This window comes from Stegodyphus dumicola, chromosome X1 (genome assembly GCF_044657685.1).
Source record: "Stegodyphus dumicola isolate Sdum_Otavi_A_Nest chromosome X1, ASM4465768v1".
Lineage (NCBI taxonomy): Eukaryota > Metazoa > Arthropoda > Arachnida > Araneae > Eresidae > Stegodyphus > Stegodyphus dumicola.
The window spans coordinates 177,894,350-177,913,975 of record NC_140780.1 but is presented as its reverse complement, the minus strand read 5'-3'; positions in this window follow the sequence as shown (position 1 = coordinate 177,913,975).

Below are 19,626 nucleotides of genomic sequence, written 5' to 3'. Positions count from 1 at the left end.
TCAATAGAGGTGAGACATAAAAGTTGGTGCTGTTCAGATAAGCATCTTCTTTCAAATGGAGTACTTTGGCTTTTATTGAATCCTTCGTCGCAATTAAATGAAGAGGAGGTATCCCAGTGAGAATGAATAGAGAGTAATTCGCTGTCGTTCTTTAGGCTTTGCAGATGCTCAGGAGAAAAGGTCTCTGTATGGCGAAAATTTCCTTCTCTTCCTTTCTGTCATAGTTTCCGCCCATATTGCAGCCCCATACTTAACTATACTCGATATTACTGTTGTAAGTAAACATATTTTAATGTGAGGACGAAGTCCCCAGTTACTTCCTTGCATTTGTTTGAAATTATTACCGATTTGAATTGTCTTTTTCTGAGTCTCCATGAGATGATACATAAAATTAAGTTGGTTATTTGTGTGGATACCTAGAAACTTCAAGACTTGGATAATCTTAATTTTCTTTCCGTCCAGGATGAAGGTGGGCTTCCTTAAGACCTTTTGGCCTGGTTTATTAAAACGTATAGCCTTGGACTTCTCTTGCGAAATGTACAGTTTCAACCTCTGGCATTTTATGTTAAGTTGTTTGAGAGAACGATTTCACATTCCTTTCGAGAATGTCTCTAGTCCTACCACTAAAAACCAACGCAGTGTCATCCGCAAACGCGAAGATCTTCGTACGATCGGAGAATTCATGCTTTAAGACGTCATTAAAGATGAGAGCCCAGAAATCATCACTCAGGCACGATCCTTGGGGACATCCTCTAGTAAATTTTTTGCTGGTTAACATTTTGTTATGAATGAATATGCTTTCTCTATTATGAAAGTAATGTATGAGGATATTGAGAAGATTAGAAGGACAGTTGATTTTATCAAGTGCATGTAATACTGAACGCGACCATAGTGAGTCGAAGGCACTTTTTAAATCAACACAAATAAGTGCACTATGTTCACCTTTTGATTTATTCTGTTGGATTTGTTTCAGTATTATATCAATTGCATGAATAGTGCTTGTGTTGGCTTTGAATCCGTACTGGTTTTTACTGATTGTTTGATTTTTGATAAAGTGATGTCTCAACCGTCCGGCAATAAGTCTTTCTAGAACTTTTCCTATGGCATGTATCACGTGATATAAACATTGAACAGTTTCCGATGCTTCAAGTTTTTTTTTTTTTTTTTTTTTTTTTTTTTTCTGTGGGAGGATTAAGAATGGCGCTGTGGTTTTATGAACTCCGGTTTGTATTCAGTTTGCATCTTCTTTAGATATCAGACGTAAATTTTTATCACCGGGTAATACAGTTAAACTAATAGTGCCACGTCTAAGAAAATGAAGGAAGAAGAGTATATTCGAATTGTAAAGCCCATGAGTATTCATTCGAGCCCATGAGGGACTATTTTGCACCCGAAAACTATAAATTTAAGTGAGAATAGCGATTTTGATACCGAAATTTTCTCAGCGACTGAACTGGAAGTTTGTTTTGCCTTTCACCTCACAATCCAGCAGAACAGTGGCTACTCCGTCATGAACTTGATCTGTTAAGTAATTGAAGGCTTATAAATTTACGGGAATTGCAGAAGTAAACTTAATTCAAAGTTATGAAAATGAAATGGATTTTTTCAAGTTAATCTAATGAACATAACAGTTGAAGAAAATAATAATTTCTATGAACAAAAAATGAGTAAAAATCCATCTTCATTCAAAATCAACATATTCAACCAGATGTGCCCAAAATGAGGGTATCCCGAGGATTAATTATTCTGCTGGGATGGAATAATTAAAAGGTTCGACCTGAAAATGTGTTTCATAACTAATGAAATGATGGCGACTAGATTATCACACACTGTCTCCTTTCTGAATCATTTATGCTATAATATTTGATCATATATTTTTTTTATTTTACACAGCATACACATAAAAAATATTAGTTCTAAGAATTTTTTACATTAGAAACATAAATATTTAAATACGGTTTAAAATTTTTCAAATGGATCTTTGGTTTCTTTTCTCCACATAAATTCTCCGAGATAACTTTCCAGATGATGGCGTGCCGTTCCTCTGTGTTTCTTATTTCACCATTTCGCGCTACCCCACAGTGCTTCCATTTTTGTGTGTGCGCTCCAGTTTCCGGACCCAGTTTCAAAAGTTACTAATGGTTCTGTTTGAAATTTTCGAAACTTTTCTCTTTCAGTATTTTAGTCTACTGGTTACTAATTGACTCTTTCAAAGATAGAAAGAGCATTTTGATACACAACAATATTAAACTAGAAGGAATACAAAGAAAAGGATGCCCACAAGGATCTTGCCTCATTGCAGATCTGTGGTCAGACTTGTAACGAAATAGTCAAAATTACCTTCCTCACCTACACGAAACTATTTGCATTTGCAGACGGCACAGCTCTAATAGTAAATGACCATTCGCAAGAAATCCTTCAGTAAAATGTGAACGAAACTCTTGATATTTTTAAAAAATACCAGACACAAAAGCATATTGTATCACAAGAAAAAACTAAGGCCATCATCATCATACACAAGCCATGAGAGAAAATAACTCTTCTTCCCAAATTCAGCCTAGGAGGTGAAAAAATTAAAATCACCAAAGAAATAAAATTTCCAGGAATCTTAGTAAATAACAAATTCGACATAATAAAACACTTGAAAGAATTAAAAAAGAAAACAATACAAATAGGAACAATGTTAGGTGAGATGCAGGGAAATTGTTGGGGCTTAAGACCCTAAATAATGAAACTCCTACACCAGGCAGTAATACAGAACATCGTCATCTATGAAGCAGCGATCTGGGGGTCAAAACTGAATGAATGAAATAAACGAATACTCATTAGCGTGTTTCTCTTCTAGTCTAAACGAATACTCTTTACAATCCCGAGAACCTTTTCCTTTGAGATAACAACCGCATTCCACACAACCTCAAATCAAGCTCTATATATTTTAACAGGAATGCTTCCCTTGCACATACAAGCAATAAAAAAGACTCCAAAGATAACACTGCAAGACCTCCAAGATTCCCTACAAAACTGCAAGACCTCCAGGATTCCCTACAAAACCGCAGGACCTACAAAAGACTGCAAGATTCCACAATTATGACTTCCCTTTATAATAGAAGATATTACAATTAGCCCAAACAATTACAAAATCTCAGATATAATAAGAAAAAAATATCTAGCAATTAATACCAACATTAAAGTCCTACAACGGAAGTTCAGATAACACCCGACCACTAATTTTCACGGACGGGTCAAAAATGGATAGCGAAGTCGGAGCAGCACTAGTCTTAAGACAAAAAAGAGGATGTTACATGGCAATGTCGACTGGAGATAGACAATATTGTATTTCAAGCAGAATTAGTAACCATCCACCAAGCAATTCTAATCATGATAAATTTAAAAGAAATTCTTATCAAATCGGAAAGCCAACTGCTCTAGGAGCGTTAAAAAATCATAACAACAGAAACGCAATAATTTAAGGCATCCTGAACGACACCCTTATCCGATTAGAATGTGTTAAAGCACACTTCGGACTTCTGGGAAACGAGCAAGCAAATTCCTTGGCGAAGGACGCTATCAAAAACAAAAATAGTAATGTAATCAGTCACCTGGCCGAAATCTGCACTAAAATATAGCTGGAAGAAGTCGGAGAAGCTTTATGGCAAACAGAATGGGGCAAGGTCAGTTAAGAAAGAAGACTATATGGCTTAAATCCAAAGGTCAACATAGAAGAACTACGAAGCAATCCTTTTCTGAACTACTATATGACGGGGCAGGTCCCCTTTCCAACATATTTTCTCGAAAGAAATATCTTAAACACAGATACATGCATATGTGGATAAAGGGGTGACCCCGATCATTATGTAATTAATTGTGGCTTTACGGAAGAAAATCACGTGAGATGGGCAACAAATCACCTCCTGCATTTTAAAATGTTTTTAATTAAGACAAGAAACAAAACGACCAAGATAAAACATATGCAAGATAGTGAAGCAGCTGCAAAATATTGGTAGAGATAATTTGTCAAATAGAGTAACCGTGCCAACATGAGGATCCTATCAAAAGAATGCAAGCAAATAGTTCTAATAGAGCACATTCAGTAACTGGCAATAAGTAATGTGAATAGCATGTTTTCAAAGAGAACCGCAAAGACTATCGGGTTACCGCCCAGTCGGTAGAGTGTTTGATGACATTGACTGTCGTACCGATGGGCCCGGGTTCGAATTCCGGAGAAGATAGGGATGTTTGTAAGGGTATACTATGCGTGCAGCATGAGGCCACTCTAAATACACGGCGAGACAAAAAATAGGAGCGGAAGCTTAAAAGTTAGCTAGGTTCAGCAATACCTCAGTCACCTATGGTACTACGGAAGCGATGACCTCTGCCTAAAGCCCCGAAAGTTTTAAATATATATCACGACTGTTTACATTAAATGACGTCCCAGAAAGCACCAGTACACAAATTTAAGTACACAGAGACATTTTTCCTTAATTTTAAAAACAAATACGTGTCAGTCCGGAGAACATATTGTGGTTCTATTCTGATTTGCAACTGGCATGTGTCATCATAAATGAGAATTCTAGCAAATGGATTACGAAAGTGATTCTTTCATAATAAGAAAAAGTGAGCTGCCTTTTCCATTTAGATGTACATCGTATAGTGTATAAAGCTGAATGGAAAATCTACATAAGAGTAAACTAGAATTTATCACACAGGAAACATTATTGTGAATCGTGAAAATCTAGTTCTATCTTCTCTGGGAATGAATTCGAGCCTTTTAATGCTAGCTGTATGTGCTGATTGCTACATAAGAGGAGTAAGTTAGAAAAGTATGCCATAACTCCTAATATGTCTATTACATATAACATACTCGACGCTATAAGAATCTTTTCCGAGAAACGTATTCTTCCACCACTAGCTTGAAATAAGGTTTCTAGTCGAAACAACTGCGCTCGACGATCTATTGCGCGTACATACCTGGACTACAAGGCAGGGTAAATTTTTTCGCTTGCAGCTCTTTCTCACTTCGTCGAAGAATTGGTCTCGGGTAAGTCAGTCAATCAAATATCCTGGAAACAAAGAGTTCTAGAAATGTTTCTTTCAATGTGTAGCTCAAGGTAGATGGCAGACCTAATAGCGGTTTTGTTAATATTTCTCTCCCTCCACACATACACACGTGAATAGAGAAAGCGAAAGGGTGGTGTATTGGTGTACTGAGAATACGGCAAAGCACACTAGGGCTATCTGCCTAAGGGAGAGATGCCTTCATGGAGGACTTTCTAAGGGGAACTGGCTCGCATACACGTTACACATGAGGAAAACCACGAAAACGCCCATGCAGCCGGCCCGTTCGCGGGATTCGAACCTCGGACCGAACTACCAGTGTTCAGCGACCACAGCTCGGCTGCTGGTGGGCGAAAGCGAAAGGGAATTATGCAGTAACGAACTGATGAGCTACCCTCCACAATATTTTAATTCGAGCTCAACTATACAGATTATTTTGTTTTTGAAGCAGGAAACGTGAAAACTCAACTATACTATCACTAAGAATCAAATTACTAATCTTTCCGGATAACTCGATGTTCTTATCCCTTAACCACGAATGCAAGTAAGAGACAAAATAAATATTCAAAAACATTTAGCATTTTTATGTTAATCCTTTATAATATGCATTTAATTTTCGAATAAATGATTAATATGGACTACCAATAGCTGAACTTTTAGTATTATTAAAAACTGACTAGCATTATTAAAAACTGACCATCATTTTAGCATTTTTAAAAATTGACCATCATTTTAGCTTTATTAAAATTAGCCATGTTACTGTCAAATAGGCTGAACGAGTAAGGTTTTCATTAGTTTTCTTCCCACATATAATTTAAATGCAAACTATTTCTATTCAGAATGCCTTGCATAACAACCATGATTTCTAAATGAAATAACACTTAAGTGTTTTGTCACTTTTATTTGATTGACAGTGCTGGACTCATAAACTAAAGCATGTATTTTCACTGCACTTTTCTTTCTAACATTTATAATTAAATCAGTTGAATTACTATTATTTTTGCTTTATTCTAAGGGAGGTAAATTATTGTAAGTTCTATTTATAGTTATAAAAAGAAGATATTTCGTTCCGAAAAGAGATTATATATTGTGCTTAAATATAGAGTAGGCCATTAAAAGCGACTTAGTAAAAACATTCAAAAGCAAAGAGACTTTTCTTAGAATAACAAGTTTATCTAAAATCCCTGAACTCTCATAAGACCATACTTTTCTTTTTTCCGCGGTTTCGTTAAAAACGTAGTTATTTTTAGAAACCAAATTAAGTAAATAAAATTTTTCACTGAAGTTTGAGCGCAAAGGTTGCAAAATTCAAAGTTAAATGTTTTTCTAAAGATGGATTTGAAGACAAGTATTTTAAATAGAACACTGAAACTTCGTATAAGTCGCCATAGTTTACAAAACAAAATTGAAAACCTTATTTAAACCAAACTAAAATGAAACAATTTTGAGCTTATTCAGACAATACTGTTAATAAATATCAATTTCATATTAGCTGTATATGTTTAAAGTTTTCGATCCATAATATTCCCTATGAATATGTTTGGATTGGATTACTTGTACCATGAAAAGCGCACTATTTTTATTTGTCAAAGGGAAGAAATGTCTTCGTGGATGATTTTCTAAGTAAAACCGTTTCGTGTTTGTTTCACCTATGGGAAAACTACGAAAGTTCCTGCAGCCAGCCAGTTTCCTTACAACATATGAACGCAACAAATTCAACAACTACTCTGAACGATATCCATGGTAATTGTTGGTAAGAGTTTCTTAACAGACATAAAAACTTTGCCCTCCAAAAATATTCTGAGAAGGAATTGGAATGAATTATTTGACTAAGGTTTTATATGCCTTGTTTCCCTACATATTTTTAGCATCGTAAAAATGAAGTAAAAGATATCCTAAAGATACTTCTGCGAGTTTAAAAAATCTAGCATCAATACTGACTATGAAGATAAGATCATGAGCGAGGGAAAATATAAACAGACAGCAACAGTGTTAAGAAATTTAAAAAAGAATGATGTGCTCGAGAAAATACGCTGCTGAAATTTAATGTTCCTGCGGTATGAAAAGCACAATCATATTTATTTCATAAAAACTTTATAACGGTAGGGAAAAAATTATTAAAATTTCAGATCATTATGCCGTTCTAAAAATACAGAAATCAGTACCCCTAGTATCTTCCTGTAGCAAAGTGGTTGCTGTTATACGGCTTCCCATGGAAGCAAACAGATTTCGGATGGCATTTTCAGATAATGCAGCTCACGTGGCTTCAGTTTTTATGCGAAAGGTCATCTGCCATATTGGGTGACCTGTACTGTCATGTCAGTTTCTCTGCAATTATTAATTAAGCTTTTCAGTAGGTGAAATCTCTAGAAGGGGCCCGTTAAGGTAAGGTAAGGTATTATAAGTGCAAAACTACAAGTTATATTTTTATCGATAATTGGATATTTTGCGTATTCCGAAATGTATGAACATGTCAGCAGTACTCGTCCTTTGCATTTTTCTGGTGAAAGGCGGAATAAGAAAAGCCCTGAAAATACAGCACAAATACTGACATTTTAACTCAATAATGTAACGGTGGCTGGTAAAAGCATCAGACATGTGGACAAGAGGTGAACGGGATGTGCACTTTGCGAAATCTAGGTGCTAGGCTAGTATGACAATGAAGAATACAAGCTTTCAACATCCGTTTCCTTCTTTGCCTCCACACATGAATATGCCCATCTTGATTCTGTAAATAAAAGCCGCATTCACCAGAAACAACGATCTCACGCCAATTCGTGCAAATCAATGCAAATTGTGCGTCGTTGAAGGCATCAGTGTAGCCACTAATTCTGGGTTATAATTTCAAAGGAAGCACTGCTGACAATCCTCGGCGTTGCAGACGTTGTCGCAACGTACGTGCAGAAACTTGGTTCTGTGCAACACATACAATTTCCTGACTCAGAGTCCATTATATAGCTGTATGATCTTTAACAATGTTGCTGACAAGATGCCTAGCGTCACATGCATTAATGGGTTAGAGTAATTAAGGCACCGCACGTCGCTCTGTAAGTCCCTCTAGGAACCGCCGACTGAAATTCTTGTAACTATCAATGGAACTCGACCAGTGCGAGTAACAATTGCGAGGTACGATAATGCACATTTCCCAGAGGTTACTATTCACCACGATCAAATTTTGAATTGCACTAGTAAGAGTTCCGTTTCCTTACGATGTATGATATACTTAACCTTCAACAAGAACAACAAAAAGTAAACGCCGTTTTCTAAATGAAAAATGAGCATTTCGATCTGCTTTTTTTTTACTGCTTTGACATGTCATTACTCTTGCCACATGCTGTGAGATGCTGATCATGCGCATATTTAGTATATTCTAGTTTTCATGCAAATTTCAGCTTTATTGTGCACTTTGTGTAGCAATTTTAATGACTTATAATGTATTAAATAGTATGTAATAGGATTAACAAAACAAAAATAAGCAGTAGTATACGCAATTTCCTTTTCTAACAGAGTCTATCATATACTACACTGTTTTTAAATTCATGCTATAAATTTTAAACAGATTAAGGATCTAATTAAGACACAATAACACGCCGAATAAACTTCTGAATTAGATTGAAACGACTTCTGAATTAGATTAAGGATCTGTTTTACTGGAGCTATGAAATTGAATTAATAACTTTTACCCTCAGTTTAGTGTTTAGCTTTACCTTCAGTGTTTATTTTACACTAGTGTGTGTAAAATTAAGATGACAACTTGTACAAAATATTCGACAAATTTGGGTGTAAATTTTTATTCTTACCATTCCTAAACAGTTTATCTTCGAAACTTTGCCTTTCAGGAAGTTTATAATATTTTTCAAACATTCATCAGATTCCTAATAAGTAATTTGAAAGTTAATAATTTACGCAGCAATAGCTTGCTTTCTTCATGCAGTGAACTACAGAACTGAGAAATAAAGCTACAAAAATATGTCAGCATTACTGCGATATCGATTTGGTTGCACAATAATCAGTCAACAAAATGAGTAAAACGCATACTATCTGCTTTAACTTTAGATCTGTTTACTCTTCCCTGAAAGTAAACCGGAAGCAGTATTAATGAAGTCATTCGCCCGCATTCGTTACCAGTGTAAATAAACAGGATTTCGTTATTTGTTTGTGGTCTCATATTTATGTTCGAATAATACAAAGGTGTCGTTAATAAGTTAAGGAATCCCAAAAATTCGCATTTTGTTTAATTTCATTGCTGCTTTCAATATGATTCCTAATGTGCTTATGGCAGCATATGGCTCAATAAAGCATAAAATTTGTTTTGATCTTTTATACATTTTCGTAGAAGGCGCTTGCATATATTGTAATGTACCGATACACTGTATGCGTATTTGTACATCTTACATTTCTACACTTGCGTATTGCACATCTTGCATTCTAAACGCTAATCTAAAAATCAACTATAGAATGCGATCAGATGAAAAGAGATGGCAGAATTTGATTAATGTATTATAGAATAAATTTCAATAATTGATTAACAGATTCTTCAGCTGTGATGACTGAACTCCACAGGGAAAATAATATAAGACATCTTTCATTGATTTTCTTTCATCACACAGAAAATGATTGACTGTCTGTTCAGAAAAAATGCAATAAGAAACAAACTGTTTAAATAGATCTCTTTGGCATTACTTTGACTTAAGTAAGACTCCAGCCTTAATATTCATTAAAGAAAATTGAAGAATGTTATTATACTTTAAATAAATTCTTAATTTTATAAAAGGAAAGTTATTCTTTTTCTTTTCAGTGCACACGGTTATTTTTGACATTTTTCACTTAATGCATTTGAAAAAATCATTATTAGCGTTATAAGCGTTCCTTAGTTTCTTTCTTTTTCTACAAATTCGTTCCTTTGAAATGGAAAGCAAGGTTAACCCCCATAACGATCTTCAAGAGACCAAAACTTTTGCTTCGATACATCCATTTGTTCAGCACATTCGATAGGATAAGAAAATTATCACACAGACAAATGCAAAATTTGACTGACAAATCTCCAAAAACATTTATTAATATTTTTACATTTACTAAAAGAAATGTTATATTTTACACAACTCTAATTTCTTAATTTCTTAAATCATAAGTTTAAAGTTTAATTACAGATATTGTTACATACAATTATTATTTTTTTTAAGTTTCACTATGTGTTATTAACTTTACACGATAAATTATGTAGCATAAAAATGATGGTTCCATTCCCTTCTCCTAAAATTGACTTCTGTCTGTAGAGCTCCGTTTATCGAGGAGACACATCTCCAAGCAAGTATCTCTAGACGTCTGCTGCCCCTGCGTCTGTCCGTCTATATAGGCCCAAGTAGCACACGACGTTGCAAAGACGTTATAAACTGGTCGAGACGTTACAAACTGGTCGAGAGGTTGCAAAGTGGTCGTGGTAACTTTTACGACGTCTTTACAACGTTGCGAAGATGCAAAATATTTGCCATTGCAGCTTGGCAATTTTTCGACGTCGTTGAAACTTCTTGATATGACCGCTTTTAGACGTGGTCGTTTTAGCATCTTTTTCATAGTTCATCAGCGTTACTTTTAGAATGAAAGGAGACTAAATCTGCCCTTTCAAGAATCTGAAGTCAGCATAAGATTCATTTTGCGATGTTTCATTACTTTATTTCATCTAAATATATTAATCTAAGGTAGATTCATCTAATAAAATATAAATTTAATATATATATATACATGAAGTATTAAATATAATTAGTACAAAAAATACGTGCTAAATTATTGTTTAAAATTCTGAAAAATAATTAATACTTAAAATATTTTTTATAAGTATTATAAAGTAGTTATGCATTTTATATGTTTAAAAAATTATATTTCCGAAATCAATGCAAATCACATGTTAGCAATTATTTCACTGCTAAAATATGACTTTATTTTTGAAGTAAGGACGAATTTATTTGAATTAATACGCTGACATAATATGAAACATTTTACCTCATACAGAGCAAAAAGTACAATTTTCGCGAAGATGTATACACGGATAAAAAGGGGGCGATTTTAAGAATTCCGAGAAAAAGTCCAATGTTAAAAGACGATGCATATCCATGCATTTTTAACGTCTGTCCAATACATATGACGGAAAACTCATCGACAGTCAGGAGAAGCAGAACAGAAAATTTAATGGAAAAGGAGGAGGAAATGTTAACAATTTTAATGGAAAACGACAAAATTAATGGCTTACTAATGAATGTTGACAAATAAATGATAACTTACTAATAAATGTTGACCTCAAAAGTAGAGAAATTGTGAACAAAAATACGAAATTCATTACCTATAAAAATTCTAATGAACTGTTCGTTATGTTTTTACATTTTCCCCGTACATTCAAAAATGCTTGGTTTAATCCTAGTATTACGGTACACTCTGGATTTGGAGACATTACAAATGTTTTAGGGAGCCGGATAAATATTTTTTTGTAAATTTCGTATTTTGTGAACATTGTTCGCTATTCTATCCAGTTGAAATAATTCTTCTAGGACATTTAAAAAAGATTCTATTAAATTATCAGAAAAACTGTCGAAAGATTTAATGCAATCAAATAAATCGCTAAAACGTTGCACTGAACTGCTGTTTGACATTCCATGTATATTATTTACTGGATGATTATATAAATGAACATCTGAGCTCGAGGCTTGCGCGCTTTGGCTAGCTGCCGAATTCGAACAAGTTAGTAACTGCGCAATAATTTGACTCCATTTTATTTTCAGAAATATTTTCTTCTCGCTTTTGTAATTCACCGTCGGAATTAAATACTGGATAGCTTCAATACAGAAAGAGAACGACGTGCAAAAATATAATGATGGCAGTTTATTTTGAATTGAGGAGAAATCATCGCGGTAATGCCGAATTCTGCTTATTTTGTTTGTGAATATCTGCTTGCAACGTGCTAAAATCGTCCATACAGATCAATAGTGTTCTGTTTTGGTGTTTTATGACTTTCCGGTGATTAAAATTATATTGTGGTTTTCCAATCTTCAGTGACTCCAGGGGTGCAATACTTGGATACAGGGATTACATTTATATTTGGATACACGGATACGGTTATAACGTCGTGCAATATTTGGATACACGGATTCGATTATAACGTCCTAAGTGCTATATCGTATATCATTCATATTAATCGATTATTGTGTTCATGATACAGGTTGATGCTCAGACTTTGCGCATATGATCGAAAAAATAGTTTGAAGGAAACATTAGCATTACTATGAAATATTGTAATCTATAATTATGTCATACTTAATTGTGTAATATTGAAAAACGCTAAATATTTTTTATTGATTGCAAATTGCAGTTTTATTACTTGTCGTTTGGTATCTATTCTTCCAAACACTGTGTAATTCGCGTTTTTTTTTTAAATATTGCAGGTATGTATGTTTATTAGATTATCTCAATTAATGAATGTTGGAAATTAGGTTTTGTTCTTTATTAAATTTAAGTATATTCATTATACTTAAATGACTTATTTAATTATTATATTCATAATTTAAGTATATTCATTAAGTATAATCTTCGCTTACATTTTATGTGCTTGTGATAACAAAGAAATTCATGATAAGTAAAAACAAAACGTTTCATCATGTGCTATTTAACGAAGAGCTTACTTTAAAGTACTTAGCTGACTATCGTATACTATATTATTTAAATTATTTATTTAAATCTGTATTACAGATTTATCAGATTTATCTGTAAATCTGTATAACAGATTATTATCTGTGTTCTATTTCTGTAATCTGTTCTGTATCAAAAAGAAAGTTATTGATTATAAAAAGGGCCTGAAATGATCACTGTAATCTAACACTATTCTAAAATGTAGAAACCAAAAATAGGTAAATACATTTACATATGATCGAAAGAAATGGTGTTAAGAAACATCAGTATTACTAGTAAATACTGCAATCCATAATTATTGCACATTTAATTGTTAACTATTTAAAAAACACAATTATTTTTTATTAATTGGAAATTTTAGTTATGTTACCTTCCTTCTGCTATTTATAATTTCAAATACTACTAGTTCATGTTTTTTCTTAAATAGTGCTGTCATGTATGTCGTTTGTTAGGTTATAATTTCACTTTAGATATGAATACGGGAAGTTATTAGATTTAGGTATATTTTTGATCACATTTATTAAATACTTTATACTGTCTTTCATTCGCATATCTTGGAGACGTAGAAGTTAATGGTTATATTTTATTACTGTGAAACGCGAATAAATTTATACTTCAGGTAAAATACTGATTATGTTACCTTAAGAACCGCTTCCTAATTTATCATGACAGGGACAATTTTGAATGTTTTGAGATTTAACAGAAATAAATGTGATAATGCTGCTATCAGAAACGCTCTTTTTTTATCCGCATATATATCTTTACTTTTATTTATGTCTAGTTGAGTTTTATTTACTTAAAACCTACTATTAATGTTATATATTTATAATAACCACTTTCATAATTACTCTCACTTAGGGGGAAAAAATGATGAAATCTTAAATAATCGTAACTTAGAATTTTAGTTAACTGAAAATAATTAAAGCTATTATTAATTATGCATATTCAGTCCAAAGAGAAATTTAAAAACTATAGTTTAAAGTACTGAAAATAATTAAGGCTATTATTAATTATGCAAATTTAGTCTAAAGAGAAAAAATTGTATTATCTTCTGGTTTTCAGGAAAATATTTAAACTTTAGGTAAATACAAGGAATACAAAGTTTTAAAAAAGAAGAAAAATATAATAATTATTAAGCTTATTTTTCTGCATAAATCAATATGTAACACAAGGACATAATAACGACATTTTCACAACTGTTGCAAAAAGGTCGAATTTTGCGAACATTAAGGCGTCGTTAAGACGTCGTGATACGATGCTTTCACAACCAAAATATCACCTGCGAAAGACGCAATAAAGATGTCTATGCGACAAAACCCTCATCTGCAAAGACGTAATAAAGACGTCTTTGCAACGGTTGCAAAACAGTGGAGTTACGCGGATATCTGGGCGTCTTAAAGACGACATATTGCAACGTTTTTGCAACGACATCCGCGACGAGTTTGTAGCGTCGTTACGACGTTGCTGTGCTACTTGGGGGAAAACTCATCTCCGGTGACTCAGATTCATGTCTTCGGAACCGGAGTCGCAATCATTGCATATGACGGCGTACTTTGTCGCGGAAGACATGTTTAGCAGCAACCAACATGAAATTGCTTATGGAAATTACGTGCCCCCAAAGTAATGGTGGCTTCTGAATCATTGTTTAAAGCTTACTGAATTACATACGTTGCGAATTGTTAGGGTTTCTGTTATTAGTTAAATAAACTTAACTTACGATGTGATATTACTATTTTAGAATCATAATTTCCGATTGCTTTCTTTATAAAAGTAGATTTTTCACCTGGCTACAAGTGATTTGCTATTGTAAGCTATAGAGCGATATAGTATTTTTAACCACATTTGCTAGCATTAACTAAATCTACTACAATGTTATTTCTTGTTTAATGGTATCACTATATTCTTATGTTTCAAGAAGTCTGTCAAACAGGAAAAACTTAAGTTATCATCTGTTTCTATTTGATTATATTTCCTATTTTCTATTGCTAATGATTTTCCAACCTTTCGGTTAGGTCTAATTAGCTCGATCGTTTGACGCATTTAGCGAACTGTCTAAATTTTTTGTGAATCAGTAGATTGTGAGTGGGAAACCAGCTGAGTTGTTTTCTGATTTTTTTTTCCACTGAAAATAAATGTTTTACTATTTTTGTAATTCTGTAATTAAAAGGGTTCAATTAATACTAAAACTTCTACATATAACATGAAATAATTTTGGAGGTATTTTATTATTTCGCATAAAATTTTATATCATTTTACTGTTTACATAAGAATTGTATATGATTTATATAAATAGAATTATAAGATTTTTACGCTATTTATAAAGTGATAAAATTGCTTTCCTCCTTTCATGTACTTAAGAAGGTGCTTTATTATGAATCTACGTAACGGCAATGCGTGTTATATTTATGTTACATATGAAGTAATCGATTTATTTTCTTTCTTTATGTAATGATTTTATATATATACACATGGATATTTAGATTACATTTCGTAATTAATTGCTTTTCTTTCCCGCTTCATTAATCTCATTATTTAATTTACGGCTTTTAATTATTTCGTATATTTCGCATTTTATTGGCATTAATCACTGTTATTTTCTGTCTTCAATAAAACCTTCTGTTTATTATTCTTATTCTTCTTATTATTATTATAATGTAATACGTAGTGTAGTATGTACCGATAAACGAAGTATGCACTATCTTGTTAATTTGATATATAGTACATAATCTAATGCGTAAGCCAAGTATCGTAATATATAATGTAATCGTAATAGTGTCATATGTATCATAATATATAATGTAATATGTAATGTAATCGTAATAGTGTCATATGTGTCATAATATATAATGTAATATGTAATGTAATCGTAATAGTGTCATATGTATCATAATATATAATGTAATATGTAATATAATCGTAATAGTGTCATATGTATTATAATATATAATGTAATATGTAATGTAGTATGTACTGATTAATAAGCAACATAACACACAATGCAAAGCCCAACTGAAACAATGGTGAATGCAGACTGTATAATAGTATTATGTGTAACGATGTAGGCAGTGTATCGAGTAACGGGTACAATTGGCATAGTGCTGATGACAATTCAATATGCATCCAGTGTAACGTTGCGCGTTCTACTAAAATTTACATATTCTGGCATTGGCAATTCCAGGGAAAAGTAAGGCTTGACAGGAAAGATAGTTTAAACTTAAAATAAATGTTAGTTAAAATAAATATAAACCCTACATTTGCCGCTGCCCTTCCCCTAACCACCATAGCGCGGCCTGTCCTCTTAGTGCTGATGTGGCGATGGCAACCTTTTGTCTTTCAGGAACAGGGTAGAGCTGAAAGTGGTTTTCTAGACCTTCTAGAAAAACCGCCACCGAATTTTCCGTCGAAATGGACGTTTGGCTTGATTGACGCTCTCAAAGTCTGGACCAGGTATCCAAATCCTTCCAACTGAGTTGTCATTTCTTGGTGTTGTCCAGCGGCTTCCATCCAATTTTCGGCCATTTCAGTTCGATAATTGTTCGGGCGCCAATGTAACGTTACACCAGTATATAAAGCATACCATGTGTATAATTTATCCTGTATAATACAATACCAGTGTATAGCTAATTTTCCTGTGAATAATTTAATCCCTATTTACCCCCAATTGCGTATAATTTTCCTATGTATCATTAATTTCCCCGTTTATAATGCCATGTGTACCCAGTGTATAATGATAATATAATGCGTATCATGTGTCTAATGCGAATCATGTGCAAAATTACCCTTTTAAAATGTACCAATATAGGGTTTATTAGGAAAGAATTTTAAGTTAATAAGTTGATGTGAAGTTAATGTAATGTTACGGTAAGGTATTAATTTGATATGTAGTATAAAATGCAATGTGTAAATCATGTATCGTAATACATAATGTAATATGAAATGTAAGATAAAGGTGGACGTGGTGCTGTACTTATTAACCCAAATGGTAAAGAGACAGTGCTCACGTCCTCTGTCGCTTATCGGTTATCATCTGCTTTTATTGCTCTGATTAGCTTAATAACTCAGATGAACTTAGATACATAACATCCTATGTAGATGAAATGGTGTCAGGCTACATATTTGTGAGGGAGATTGGTTCGAAGATGTACCTCCTCATGTAAACTGGGCTTAAAATAGTTATAATTATGAATATACATTTTATCCAAAAAAAGTATAAAAACACTATAAATATAAATGTAGTATGTACTGTAACGTGGTAAACAAATTTACCTTTAACTTTTACGTAACGTGTGAGTACAAAAGTAATCTCTAATATTCTGTTGGTGTGAAGTAGGGGAAATTGTCATCCACATATTATCCAAAACCTGAAAATACTCCATCCCTTTTATTTCTGCAGTTCCTATGAATAAAATTTTATACCACTCAATACATTTTTAGTATTCTCTGCATTAGATAATTCACTTTTCATGTGTTTCATTTTTGTAACATTTTCATCAGTATCGAAAAAAAAAATCTCCAGTGGCAGCATTTTTCATTTTAATTTCTGTCACAATATTTTCAAGGCTCCGTTAGATTTAGTTGACTCAGACAAAGCAATTCGAAGGCTATCTGTGTATGGAAAGGGCCTTCGTGGTGGCCTTTTTAAAGTGAAATGGCTGCTATCCACGTTACAGGTTGGAAAAAACCACGAAATCTCCCACGCAGGCAATGTGTTCGCCAGGATACGAACCCGGACTAAACTACCAGTGTTGACAAATTCGTCGCTCTCCCTTTGGTGGGCTTCTCTTCATCACTCGGATCATTGTATGTAACAGCATCATATTAAGTGTTTGTAAAAACTCCATGTCACATTTTGAAAATGTTGAAATGCCATTTTTTTCCTAACCTCGTTTTCATCATATTCTATTTCAACATCCTTTTCAGACCAGCATACTGAAAGCAATTTTGAAAAAGCGCTCAGAATTCTGTAAGAAGACTCGAAGTTTTTTCTAGAGCTACCTTTGTTTGAAAACGTGACGCGTTATAATTTATAAGTCTAGAGACTAGAAGATTTTCTGTATAGGGAGCCATAAAAAATCAATTGTGTCTTCGCTGGTATTCAAGCGACGCATCTTTCGGTAGCTAGCTGGGCATGGTACTACCAACAGTTGGGAGCACGCACAGAGATGTACGAGTATGTTGTTATATTCTTACTCATTTAGAGGATGGATGGGGACGAGAACAAATCGACCAAATCTGGATGGTCACAAATTATCTTTATTAAGTTATACTTTCATCATACCATCAGCTTTAAAATTATGAGACCACTATAGAGACATCCAGAACTTTTGGAGAAAGCAGCTGTGCACTCATCAGAAATCAAACTACAGATCTTCCAGTTGTTAGACGTATTACAACTCATGACTCGAAAAGCACGCACAAGAGAATGTGAGAATTCCTTAGCAATGCTTATCGTATTTCCCTGAAATGCTTAAAATGAGTTGTAAAATTGATCTGCATTCAGGGACATGAAAATAAGTTTAATATATACTAAATTTGCGATATTTTAATTATAATATGCATATCAATAAAGAATAGAATCTTTTACTTTCGGTCAAAAGTTTTTCATTCCATTTTCATAGCTTTCTTCAAATAATTTCAACTTCACCCATGCTATATGATTAGTTTTATAGGAAATAGGAAGAATTTTCATATTTTAAAAGAAGCTTGATTTCTGAGATTTTCTAGTCATCAAAAACTTACGACATTCAGGGCCAGTCATGGTAGCACATACAGGGACTTCAATTTCCAATTTTGACAGTTTTCCGGAAGTGCATCTTTGATCATTAAATTTCAACATTTATTTTGCGATTATGTTTCAGAACAGCCTACTTTCGTTGCCATCGAAAACGTCGATTTCTTTATAATGGTCAAAGATATCATTCCAAATATTTTGTTTCTCATATTTCAGCATCAAAATCTGAATCACTCCCTCATTCTCCGATATTTTTTTCTACATAAAATTCCTTCCGAAATTTGTTCTCCTTCTTGAATTTATCCACACAGTTAAAATCCACGCACGACGCTTCAAAAGGTAGTCTTGCCAAAGAGTTCGAACAAGCCATTGGCCTTTGTCTGAAGCATTTTTCCAAGGTATGGACAGACTGTTGCTTTTTGGAATAGAGAACTATTACAGGAATACTTCTTCAGTATAATTTTGTTGGCCACTTTTAATTTCTTCCTCGTACCCATTTTTTTTTCTTTGAGAAGAAATGTTCAAGTCTTGATTTTTCCTTAATGGTACCAAATGTGGATTTGGATTAATAATATTCCCGGTGTATACCAACTTGGTTATATCCATTTTGTATTTTTCTAACAATACTCTCCTCCTCTCCATTGCAGATAGTTTTACAGCTCGCCATATGGACGAATTTTTGACCCAGAAAATATTTACGAATACACGGTAAATAGAACTAAACCAAGAATATGAGAAGTCTCGTCTATCTGAAATGTAGTAATTAAAATGTTTTTGTCATTAATCTGTTGTGCACAATTCTCATTTAGAATGTGTTTATTTTCCACAAGTTATGGCGGCTATAAAGCAGAAGGGTAATAGCTCTTATAAAGAATTTCCTAAACCTCGAAAAAGACCTAAACATTGCAGAACTTACAATTAAAAAGGCTTTTAAAGGGTTTTAAATGTTGAAACAAAGCAAATCGATTAAACATTAACTGTCCAGTCCCTAAAAGACAAAGGACTTGTGCAGTTCTATACTCATGAATATCTATCTATTCACCCCTTCCTATTTCCCGAAAGCTAGAATTTCAAAATTTTCATCATAACAGCGGCACTGAATAGAAATATGTCCTAGAGCTCAATAAAAGAATCTAAATTGAATCAAGGAAGTCATTTAAGTT